At 35.2% G+C, this 12850-nt stretch overlaps 1 long non-coding RNA gene across 1 annotated transcript; it reads left to right on the forward strand.

Annotated features, from left to right (window-relative positions):
• Positions 1 to 74: 74 nt before the first annotated feature.
• Positions 75 to 10361, forward strand: LOC130050919 (uncharacterized). Its single transcript, XR_008799302.1, has 7 exons — positions 75 to 227; positions 817 to 992; positions 1125 to 1267; positions 1764 to 1983; positions 2163 to 2279; positions 3920 to 3988; positions 8812 to 10361. It is a non-coding gene; the product is annotated as an uncharacterized LOC130050919 (long non-coding RNA).
• Positions 10362 to 12850: the final 2489 nt, after the last annotated feature.

Here is a 12850-nt window from a genome sequence, read left to right on the forward strand (position 1 = left end):
AAGACATTGCTTAGTCTCGGGATCATCCGAAGGGTCTCGGGATTATTCGCGGACCAATCACACGACACGTTATAAATTCGTACTCTGTGTCCTCCTTTTTGGCTGCCAGTGGAAGAGGTGAAGCCCTGTCCGATCAATGCACGCAAGATTGTGTCAAATAAAAGAGATGAGATGGGTTTTGAGTTGAAGAACATATTTACACTTTGAACTAACCACAACACTGGCAGGTCACTACCAATACTACGTTGTTTTTAGAATTTGGGTGAAATATTTTCATATTGGTGCAATTCTATTTTCTGCTCTTAGAAATTGCTTTGATAAAAAAAATTGAAATAGCTAGTAAATATAATGTGCTGGGCTTGTATATATTGCATGAATACTGGAACAAAAATTAACATGCTTGGAAATTATAAGAGATTTTACCATTCGTTCAATTCATTTCTTATGAAATTATATATTTTTGTGAACTTGTCAGATTAACATGCCAAAAAAAAGTATTATCATATGGGCAGACATCGTCGCAAACCACGGGTTATTGTTTCATTCTATTTCACAAATAATGAAACAATAACCCGTGGTTTGCGACGATGATGGGCAGATGGATGTACTGTTACAGTAGCATGTAGTACTTCTACAAGTAAACATACAATCACATGACATAGCTGCATCATATGCATTTTTGCATAGTAAATTTAATGAAATATATATGTACACAGAATCTAAGATATACTCAATGTTCAGCAAACATTTGAAGATTAAATTCAGTGCCAAATTTCTTTACAGTTTGATTTTAATATGAGATTTTGAAATATTTAGATTGGAAGCTTAAGACAGGAGCCAGAATTTCAAATCTGACCCTGTGATATTACCTGAACCTTTGACAGCAGACTGGGCCACTGCAGGCTTCAAACAGCTTGTTGAAGACCACAAAAGTACCCTCCCCAAGATAACTTCAGAGCAGATTGAAGCATATTTTATTTTTAGACTTGCAGGTAAGTTATCATGAAAAGTTATGGAAAGAAGCAAATAAACAGAATTTATTCATGATGTCAAAATGCAGGATTTTAGATATGATATTAAGGAATGATATTAGAGTACTCAAAGTACATGTATTTTATGCATAGGTGACAGACAGTGTGTCAGTGGTATCAAAGCAATTGTGAAAGGCCGTGCAATGTACGAAAGTGACAGGATTTTGGCATGCTCTGTGAACGACGTACATGATGTTTATTTGACTGGGATGGTTGCAGCAGCAATGAAACAGAAAGTAAGAAATTACTTATAACAAAGTGTATTCGGCTTATATATTGTGCATGTGTAAATCATTAAAAATATCTTAAATGCTATAGATAGTAAAAGCAGAAAATTATGTACCAAAATTGTGAATTTTGTAACCTGTTTTTAAATCTAGGATGGGTTCAAATTAGTCATATCTTGATGATATTACAGATATTATATCATTATTATATATTATGTAAAGTCTTTCATCAGTATGGGCACTTTCATGGGCATTAAGAACACTTGTTTTATACAGTTGCTTAATATTATAAGAATTTAGCATTAAGATTAGCAGAACAGGAAATCTTTTTTACAATTCATAGACCTTTGGGCTAGTGATACTCTTACCTAAATCTCAGGTGACCAATATGGCCTTTGGGCCTCTTGTATGTTAGCCTATATATATACATATGTATAATTATTCTTCGAAAAACATTCTGGGTCTATTTAACATATAGATGTATCAGTTTAATTTTGATTTACAGGTTACCTATAGTTGTAAAATAAGGATTGATAAGAACACTGGTGATCCCCTCAGCTCGTATTGTGAATGCCCAGCTGGAAGAGGCCCTCATGGCACCTGTAAACATATAGCAGCTGTTTGTTTAATGATGGAGGATTTCACACATAATGGGAGGATCAGAGTTGCGAAGTCAGCCCCAGAGAATCTAATGTCCTTCAATAAGCCAAAGTCATCATATAGAGGTAAGTATTCATGTCATTAAAGTATTAGTACCAATGTACATCCAGACAATAAAATGTACTTAATGTCCTATTAACAGTTTTTTATAAACACAAAAACTAGGCTCACCTGTTAAGGCAGAGAAGCTGCCATCCAAAAGGAAATATGCAAGTGATTTTTTTTTTATGATCCACGACCACAGAAGTACAGAAACGATGGTTCCTTTAATGACAGAGTGAGAAATATTGTAACCAATTACTGCAGCAGAACATCAAAAGACCTTTCCATACAATATCTATATTCAAGGGCAGATATTCAGGTAAAATTTTGGCACATAGTTTTGTAACAATTCATGATATAAGTTTTATCAGGTTTACCAAAGTTCTTGAAATATATTTCTCTTGTATCAGACATTTCAAGATTCTATCGGTCAGAATAATGAAATGTACTGTGATTTTACCGGTCCAAGGAAATTTTAACCAGTCAAATACCTTCAGACTGGTTAATTTCAAGAACACTTGTTTACTCATCTATCCAGTGGATATTATTACCCATTATATAAATTTTATTAAATTATTACACTATGTTTAAATATGCCATTTGTGATGTCACAAGCAAACATCAATTTTATGTATTTTTATGCCCCCCCCCTTTGAAAAAGAGGGGGCATATTGTTTTGCACCTGTCGGTCGGTCTGTAGACCATGTGTTGTCCGCTCAATATCTTGAGAACCATTCACTTGATGATAATGATATTTCATATGTGGGTTAGTTATGAGTAGAAGAGGATCCTTATTGTTTTTCAGGTCAAAGGTCAAGGGTCAATCTACTCTGGATATAGGAATATAATGTCCGCTCAATATCTTGAGAACCCTTTGCTTGAAAGACATCAAACTTGGCACACTGGTACATCCTAAGGAGTAGATGACCCCTATTGATTTTGAGGTCATATGGTCAAAGGTCAAACTGGGCATAGGAATATACTGACCATTCAATGTCTAGAGAACCCTTTGCTTGACAGACATCAAACTTGGTACACCAGTACATCTTCAGAAGAAGATGACCCCCATTGATTTTGAGGTCACATGGTCAATGGTCAAGGGTCAAACTGGACATTGGAATATACTGTCTGCTCCATATCTTGAGAACCCTTTGCTTGACAGACATTAAACTTGGTACACTGGTACATCTTCAGGAGTAGATGACACTTATTGATTTTGAGGTCGCGTGGTCAAAGATCAAGGGTTAAACTGTACATAGGAATATACTGTCCGCTCAATATCTTGAGAACCCTTTGCTTGACAGACATCAAACTTGGTACACTGGTACATCTTCAGGAGAAGATGACTACTAATTATTTTAAGGTCACATGGTCAAAAGTCAAGGGTCAAATTGGACATAGGAATATACTGTCCGTTCAATATCTTGAGAACCATTTGCTTGACAGACATCAAACTTGGTACACTGGTACATCTTCAGGAGTTGATGACCCCTTTTGATTTTTAGGTCACATGGTCAATCCACTCTTGACATAGGAAGATATTGTCTGCTCAATATTTTGAATTGATGATACTACTCTCAATTAAATGATGTGTGTGTGTATAACCCTTTTCAATTTTGCACCATGGGGGGCATATGTGTTTTACAAACATCTCTTGTTATTTATTTAAATTTTTTTTTTTTTTTTTTTTTTACAAAATTACAGGAAGCAAAATTCCAACAAAACAGTAACATAAATGAATAACTTGGGGTGGGGGGGGGGGGGATGTTATCGTGATAAAAAGAATACCCCATGGTTTGTGGTTTGACATGATTTATATTCAACTCGTGTGTTTTTATATCCCCTCGCAACTCATTGCATATTAATCATATCAAACCACAAGAGATGACAATAAAATTCTAGTTGTATACACAATTCCTGTGTTTTCATTTTTAAATTCATTTAAATTTATGGTTCCAGACAGCTTCGAGGGATCACTTTTACCGCAGACTTCCACTCACAGAGAACATGGTTGACAGTGCCTTAATGGTAATGATATAAATCCAACACATAAACATTATGAAATTTTTAAAAGTAATATCTGTTAACAAACATATCATATTTATATGCAAACATTATCATTGTTGTGTATCATTTTTATGCCCCCCTCCTCCCTCAATAAAGAGGGGGCATATTGATTTGCAACTTTCAGTCATTTTATAGATATTCCATGAAGTATTATTTCATTCAGTATCTTGAGAATCCTTTGCTGAACAAATTTGTATTTGTAGACCAATTTTTTCACCATCATTAGACATAGAGTTGGCCCTTCTTACCATATATGGGAGGATATTTTTCTAAATCTTATAGAAACAAATAAAACAGAACCCCCCCCACCCCCTTGTTAAAACATTTTTAGCTCACCTGAGCTGAAAGCTCAAGTGAGCTTTTCTGATCACCCGTATTCCGGCGTCCGTCCGTCTGTAAACTTTTCACATTTTCAACTTCTTCTCAACAACCACTGGGCCAATTTCAACCAAAGTTGGCACAAAACATCCTTAGGTAAAGGGAATTCTAAATTGTTAAAATAAAGGGCCAGGCCACCTTCCAAAGGGAGATAATCAAGAAAAGGTAAAAATAGGGTAGGGTCATTAAAAAATCTTCTTCTCAAGAACCACTGGGCCAGAAAAGATGAAATTTATATGAAAGCTTCCTTATATAATGCAGATTCTAAATTGTTAAAATCATGGCCCCCGGGGGTCGGATGGGGCCACAATAGGGGATCAAAGTTTTACATACAAATATATAGGGAAAATCTTTAAAAATCTTCTTCTCAAGAACCACTGAGCCAAAAAAGCTGAGATTTATATGAAAGCTTTCTTATATAATGCAGATTCTAAATTGTTAAAATCATGGCCCCCGGGGGTCGGATGGGGCCACAATAGGGGATCAAAGTTTTACATACAAATATATAGGAAAAATCTTTAAAAATCTTCTTCTCAAGAACCACTGAGCCAGAAAAGCTGAGGTTTATATGAAAGCTTCCTGATATAGTACAGATTCTAAATTGTTAAAATCATGGCCCCCGGGGATCGGATGGGGCCACAATAGGGGGTCAAAGTTTTTTTGTTTTTGTTTTTGTTGTTGTTGATATAGTGCAGATTCAAGTTTGTTAAAATCATGGACCCCGGGGATTGGATGGGGCCTCAAGGGGGGCATCAAAGTTTTACATACAAATTTATAGGAAAAATCTTTTAAAATCTTCTTCTCAAGAACCACTGAGCCAGAAAAGCTGAGGTTTATATGAAAGCTTCCTGATATAGTGCAGATTATAAATTGTTAAGATCATGGCCCCCGGGGGTCGGATGGGGCCACAATAGGGGATCAAAGTTTTACATACAAATATATAGGAAAAATCTTTAAAAATCTTTTTCCCAAGAACCACTAAGGGCTGTTCCATTAAAACATATGAGGTACCCGGGGAAGGCACTTTAAAATTTGGGTAACCACCCATAGAAGCATAAAAATGTAATGAGGGACCACTCACAGAAGCAATTTTAGATAGTGCGGCACCACCCATAGAAGTGAAATAAATGTGAAATACACTTTTTCTTTAAATTCAATATGTATGAATGACTATTTATAACCCCTGAATAGAGGTCTATTTTCAGATGTTCCCAAGCATGATAGTAAAGAGAAGAGTATCTTGGGTCTCATCACCATTCAAATAACTGGCCATCAATGAAGTTTGATCATAGAACCATCAATTTATTTTATCAAGACTGTCTTTCTTAAACACGATGAACTAAATCAATTTTATAAGTCTACCTGTTCATAAAAAGCCTAGTATTGTAAATGTTCAAAAACAACTATTAAAAGTTTTAAAATTGACTAGCATTTTCGGTATTAAAAAACAAGAAAATGTGTCTCTGCAACACTGATGTCTTAGATATTTGTTACACTACGGCTCATTGCATTGTTCACAAGGATGTTATGAAATGACAATTTCTTTGGGAAAACGATAATAAAAAGCTGAAGGACTTGATCCATTTCTGACAGTTGAAGACTTTTATATCCCTCTCCAAATTTGTGTATTTAAGGTGTTACCCAACACCCAAAGGAAATAACTCTGTAAAAATCAGCTAAACCTTTTAATTCGATTTGATATCAAATTTAGAGCATCTCAGTGATCAAAAGTTTGCTTGATGAAATTTCTACATGTATATATCTATTGAAATTATTCAAATGAAAATGCGTGGTTGAAATTTCTTGAAATTAATATAAATTTTCCTTCATTGGTCAAAGTAGATGAGTATAAAACAAAATTTAAAGAAAATTAAATGAGGGAAATTGATGCTAGTAATGGTGTTGGGTAACCCCATTAAAATCTATAATTCTGTAGTCATAGTTCAACATAAGATGACAAATACTAATATGAACAGGTAGAACAAGTTTTAATGATTGGAAAAATATTCTTTAAACTTCAACACAAAATAGAGTTCTAATCTTTATACAAAAAACAGTGCACAACCAAAACTATATAGATTGTCCAAACTCTAACTTTGGTACTTTATACTCCAACATTAAGTCAATTATTTGAATTGGCATGCTACACAACAATCACCGACTTTTTTACATACCAAATCACCCAGGGTGGACACAAAATTGAAAATAATAATGCCAATCCGAATAAGTTGCCAACTTGACAAAGACAATTATTCTATAAAAATGGCTATTCAAAAATTGGATAAAGCATTTGTCAAATTTAATTGTAATATGACTGTTCAAGAAAGGCCATTGCATATTGCTTTAAAAAAAGTCACTGACTTGTGTATACATCGGTAACAAATACCTAGAATTCAAAACCATGTCTATAAAATAATAGTTAAAACTAGCTGCAAATTTCTGAAATTCAATGTCACGATTTTGACTTCCTAAACTTTTGAGGGAAAAGTTTTTCCAGTGTCTCATATAAAGAAGTATCAGATATATTTATACTTTTGATTTCCTTGTCCACAGTAACTAAAAAGTCTGCCTTAGATTTTCTTCCAGTGTGTGTTGGCTTTTGAAAGTGTGTGTGCATTACCTTTAACTCAGCAATTGTTAGTAACAATGTTGGACTGTCTTTAAAACTATCTAATAATTTCTTCTGCTCCAGTTTATTTCGTTCCTTTTCTTTGACATCTTCAACATACTTCACTATTCTGTCTTCTCTTACTCCTATAAGATTACTGATAGGTGCAAGATCTGAGCTTGACAATCTATCTGTGTCACTCTCCATCAAATACTTTCAACTTCCGATTGTCAAGTCATTTGCATATACCATATAAAGTAGTATTTACATCAATGGACAAGTATGGAGGCGAAAGCTATTTCGTCGGTATTGGAAAGGTTTAAATTTAATATCAAGTTAAAAACCGAACAGCAGACTGCAACAATATGATTTTCCTTTCTTTGTCGAAGTGGCTCAAGTAACTACATTTTCGCGCCGATTGTCAATGCTAAGCTTTTTCATTAGATCCACCTACGAGATTTTGCGATAACAAGCATGACGGAGCAGAAGAAGAATTTTGCATGCTGTGCATTATAATTAATGAAAAACACCTTTATTAGACATGCCGGAGCACCATTGGCCTTTTGGTGTAAACAACATTTGGGACTAATACACAGTTTATTATCGGTTATTCATAAAATTATTTTGCACCATTACGGAGATCCTATGGAGTTGTAGCCTCATCCCGAAAAAGTCAGAATAAAAAAAAAAATGGACAGGGCTACATTATTGCAGCTAAAGAAAAAAATCAAAAACCGTTTCAATGGACCACGAGCATGTTTCGTGTTCCATTTTGGACAAGGGAGATAATCCTAATTTCCGGTCGCTATAATTTTAGAGTCAAACCGAAACGATAACCGGATCGCGGAACCTCATCGACCGAGATAAAATGAAGACAGAAAACGACGTTTGTTTCACATTCTACTTTCAACCCTTCCCTTCTCTTGTTGCATTCCTCTCAGTTTCGGTAAAAAAAAATAATAAAGATTTTATCAAAACAACCACCCACAGATGCAGTTTTCTGGCAGTAGGTACCCACCATAGATGCAATTTTCTACCAATGACAAGCACCCATAGATTTTTTTTTAATTGCCGTCCCCGGGTACCTCAGATGTTTTAATGGAACAGCCCTAAGCCAGAAAAGCTGAGATTTATATGAAAGCTTCCTGATATAGTACAGATTGTAAATTGTTAAAAAAAATCATGGCCCCCGGGGATCGGATGGGGCCACAATAGGGGGTCAAAGTTGTTGTTGTTTTTTTTTGTTTTTTTTTTTTATATATATATAGTGCAGATTCAAGTTTGTTAAAATCATGGACCCCGGGGATTGGATGGGGCCTCAAGGAGGGCATCAAAGTTTTACATACAAATTTATAGGAAAAATCTTTTAAAATCTTCTCAAGAACCACTAAGCCAGAAAAGCTGAGATTTATATGAAAACTTTCTGATATAGTGCAGATTCAGGTTTGTTAAAATCATGCCCCCCTGGGGTAGGATGGGGCCACAATAGGGGATCAAAGTTTTACATACAAATATATAGGGAAAATCTTTAAAAATCTTCTTCTCAAGAACCATTGGGCCAAAGAAGTTCACATTTACATGAAAGCTTTCTGACATAGTGTAGATTCAAGTTTGCAAAAACCATGACCTCCAGGGGAAGGTTTGGGGCCATAATAGGGACTACGGTTTTACATGCAAATAGATATGGAAAATCTTCTGATATGTACCAAAGTGACTCAGGTGAGTGATGTGGCCCATGGGCCTCTTGTTGATTTGATTATGTTTTTATGATAAAACTTGTTGGAAATTATCATTTTAGGTTGATGAAAATCAAGTAAAGTCTATCGAGGGGACAAGACAAGAATTCTAGATAGTTTCAAGAGAGAATGTGGAGATTGACAGCCTCAAGATTTGGTGAAATTTGTAAATCTACTTGTCGACGGAATACAACAAAACTATGCAACTCTTTACTGAACTCAAATTTGCAATCACAGGCAATTCTTCATGGAAAGAACTATGAAAAGAAAGCATTAAGGCAGTTTGAAACAGGGTACAATGTTGTTACAAGTGAATGTGGCCTATTTGTTTGCATGGAACACCCATTTTTAGGAGCATCTCCAGATGCCATAGTTGATAAAGATGCTGTTGTAGAAATAAAGTGTCCATTTACTGGTAGGAATGAGAATGTAAAGCCTGGTCCTAATTTTAGGTATCTTATGTATGATGGGAATGGAAACATTGTTTTGAAGCAATCGAGTAATTATTTTGATCAAGTACAGGGTCAGTTGTACATTGCTAATCGTAGTTTTTGTTTCTTTGTTGTATACACATTTTGTGATTTGTTAGTACAAAAAATTTACCTTGACAGAAGTTATGTAGAGAATTCTTTGTTACCAAAACTTAAGACTTTCTTTGAAAAATATTTCAGACCATACATTGCTTCCAGGATTTAAAACAATGTAATGTAAGCAACTGTGGGTTAACTTGGACTTAATATGAGTTTCTTATCTCAACTATGTTGAATACTCAATGCTATGACTTGTATAGTTAAATGAAGGAAATGTTGTGAAATTTTTATTGTGTGAAATGTGTATTGAATGATTCATGTCAAGTTATGCAATCAGCACCACTTTTTAGCTCACCTGAGCCAAAGGCTCATTTGTCCGTTGTCTGTCGTCGTAAACTTTTCACATTTTCGACTTCTTAAGAACCGCTGGGCGAATTTCAACCAAACTTGCCACAAAGCATCCTTGGGTGAAGGGCTTTCAAGTTTGTTCAAATGAAGGGCCATGTCCCTTTCAAAGGGGAGATCATCACAAAAATAGGGTGAGGTAATTTAAAAATCTTCTCAAGAACCACTGGGCCAGAAAAGCTGAAATTTACATGAAAGCTTCCCGACATAGTGCAGATTCAAGTTTGTTCAAGTCATGGTCCCCTGGGGTTGGATGGTGCCACAATAGGGGATCAACATTTTACATACAAATAGATAGGAAAAATCTTTAAATATGAGCCAAGGTGACTCAGGTGAGCTGTGTGGCCCTTGAGCCTCTTGTTCAAGAGAAGCATGTTTAGGGACTATCAATACTGGCCCCCATTACAATGTTAGCACTAGTTAATTAATTTTCAAATACACAGATTTTACCAAACTTAATTTGTAAAAAAAAAATTAAAAAAATCCAATAGCACATTTGTATGTTAATACCATTGTTTATCTACAATTTTAAAAAAAAATATACACCCCACTAGGATTTTGATGCTGCATTTTTTGAGAATATAATTTAAGTTACCACACCTATCATTATTATGTGTTCATCTCAACAGACAACCTGGCATGGTGTTTTGATAAATAAAATAATTACAACCATGACAGTTATTGTGTATTTATGCAGTTTTATTAACAATACATTTCCTTAAATTGGATAGGATGAAGCAGATAACCAAGAGGAATTTTAGTGCGTGGAATTCCATGTTTCAATATCTTGGAAGCTTTTACTTAAGGATTCGTTTTGATGAAATACGCCTGTCATTGACAACCTCCTGGGGTTGTAATTGTGATTTACCTTTCAAAAATGTAGGTATATTCACCATAACATCTTGACATGCAAATAAATCTTGCACCATGATCCCCGTCTGCCATAATGCTATCACCTTTATCGAACATGACATTTGTTTGATCCAAAAGACAAGATTTTTCAATGATTTGTCTATCACTAGCTGAACCACCAAAAGAATCCGATACAAAAGTGACTGCCCCCCCTAGGACTGCACCCAATCATTGTTTTAAGAGTATTTTTATGCTTGTAATAAGACCAAGTTATACTCTGACATTGGACATGGACAGGTTTTTTCTATAGGAACCTGTAGCATCTAAAATGACCCTTGTGTTAGGAAATTTTCTTTTGTGAAATCATCTGGCATGGTTTCATTGACTATTTGTTAACTGAAAATAGAAAAAATTTATCCAAGTAACAATTACCCTTGAAATTGTTGACTGACATCTTGAATAACATGGCAAGTTCGATATCATCCTTTGCTTGCCTTAATTTCATTAATGTCATGAAAAGTTTTGGGTGTAAAAGTGAACAGGTATAATTCAGCTCAAAAGCTGCCTGTCCAAGACAATGGAAAAACATCGTGAAATGGTCATAATCATCAAACCCTGTATTGTAATTTACAATTTTGTTATCAGATTGAAAATTCTCAATAGAAAATTTTTGAAAATCAAGCATAGCAATTTCACACTGAATTTCTTGATGGCAGACATTTTGTGACATGTTCTCCTCCACATCACATTCTTTTTCATAGGAATTGCTTGACACAACTTCAGTTTGACATTGAATATCAAATTCATCAAGTTGTAAATTTTTAGGTTCATTTGCAAGTGATGATGTTCTGTGTTTGTATCTCTTGCCCCTTGGTGACTCCTCTATATTCAACACATTTGATGTTTTCTTGTGACATGGAAATATTGAGGGCACTGCATTTTCTTTGAGACATGACCTGGCCCCTACAATGTATTTGAAGTCTTAGATTTTGAGACAAATATTTGTGAAATTAGTATTTGCCCCCCCCCCCTTTAATTGGATATTAATTAACCTTTTATCAAATCTATCTCCACTACAAATTCACATTTTTTAAACACTACAAACAGCAAATATTTTATTTAGAGAATGAACTGAAAATAACTCCCTTTAAGCTATGTTTTCTTGTATTACTCAAAACACCATTTGTACAATGCATTTATGTTCATGATGGAGACCTGCTCCTTCGTGTGGGGCGACTGAACCATGATAGAAGACCAGCTTCTAAGTCAGTGCACTAGGATAACAAGTCTGCCTCTTGTCTTGTGGAATGAACCAGCCATCAAAATGAAATGTATAATCTGAAATGGTAGAATAAGAACCACAAAGCAACACGAACTCATGACACAAGTGTTAAAAACGAAACAAAACTAAAATGCTTGAATATTAAAAGTATGCAATATAAAACAAAAGTGAAAAGTGATAATAACCTAATAAATCAGTCACTCGAGCGGAAATGGCTGTGGCACACAACATCGTATTTTCCTGGCTTCCACAGACGCTTAGTTCTCTCATCTATTCTCCGAACTGCCACTATCCATTTTAAACGCAATTCGGAAACCGATGGAAAATGGTGTCCTCCAGAGTTGGTGCATCCTGGTACGCAGCATATATTGTGGCATTTTATTCGCGTGAAATCGAAAATGCGAGCAAGTCACTAGTAACGTCCTTTGTAAACAATAGGAATTCAAGCGTCGCAACGATATTAAGCGCACGTGTAACCACCTTTAGAACAGTGGCGACATCTATTGGAGTGAAATCGGCGAATGCCAATCGGAACTCCTCGAATGTCTCGCGCACTGAACATCTATGTCGATAGCTATGACGTCACAGCCTACTGCACTACGTTACGATATGCGCAAACTTCCACCAGAGTTCGTTTGCTCACAAACCAAACTCTTCCACTTAGGCATTATGGGATAGCGATTTCTTAGGCCGCGTATACTGTGACGTCACTGTAGAATGTCGAAAAAACATAACGTCAAACGTAAACAACTTTCAAAACAAGAACGTAAACATCAAGTTCATTACTTTACACAATAATTTGAACAGTCTCCCTACTTTTTAATGATATTTTGATCATTTTATGTTTAAAATAACATCCATACTTTTATATTAATGCTCTTAATATTAATATCTTCAAACTTTTAACTGCGAACTACTTCTTTAGTGTAATTTGTCTGCGTGATAATCGCGGACTCACAATATACAAATCTGTATATTGTGGTGCGTCACATAAGAGAGGTCTATTCGTAGGTGACGTAATGAGGCCTCGAC

The sequence above is a fragment of the Ostrea edulis genome, chromosome 10 (genome assembly GCF_947568905.1).
Source record: "Ostrea edulis chromosome 10, xbOstEdul1.1, whole genome shotgun sequence".
Lineage (NCBI taxonomy): Eukaryota > Metazoa > Mollusca > Bivalvia > Ostreida > Ostreidae > Ostrea > Ostrea edulis.